Genomic DNA, 523 nt, shown 5'->3' with positions numbered 1-523 from the left:
CCCCCCCCTTTTTTTTTCCCCCTCTCCTGTATAAAAATGAATTTAACAACTTTCCACTGGGAAAAGTTAACACGCTGGACATGTATTCAAAGCAAACGTTTAATCACGGTTGGCCACCAGGTCTAAAAAGTATACACGTAAAGATAGATCATATATAATCACACCAATAAAACAAACAAAAAAGGACGATTCATACATTTTAGCAATAAACTAACAAAATAAAACATACAGTTCTGCTCCTGCTTCTACTTGTCCTTTATTTTACCTTTCATAAATCTATACCCTAAGTCCAATTCCTAGAACTAGGGAAGATGTCATCTTGCCCATCTTTAAAGGTTTATTTACTAGTTTTCTTACTAAGAATTATTATTTGAAGAACCCAGAAACTAATGCTCTCTTACGCTACAGTATTTTTGTCCAAATCTTCTGGAACGGATTATAAAATTGAAATGTAAGAAGGAACACAGCTGAGCTATATTTATAACAAGAACGCTGCTCTTCAGCATCTGATACATACACATGT

The sequence above is a fragment of the Eurypyga helias genome, unplaced genomic scaffold, assembly GCF_000690775.1.
Source record: "Eurypyga helias isolate BGI_N326 unplaced genomic scaffold, ASM69077v1 scaffold16763, whole genome shotgun sequence".
In the NCBI taxonomy this organism is placed as follows: domain Eukaryota; kingdom Metazoa; phylum Chordata; class Aves; order Eurypygiformes; family Eurypygidae; genus Eurypyga; species Eurypyga helias.
This window is presented reverse-complemented; position numbering follows the sequence as displayed.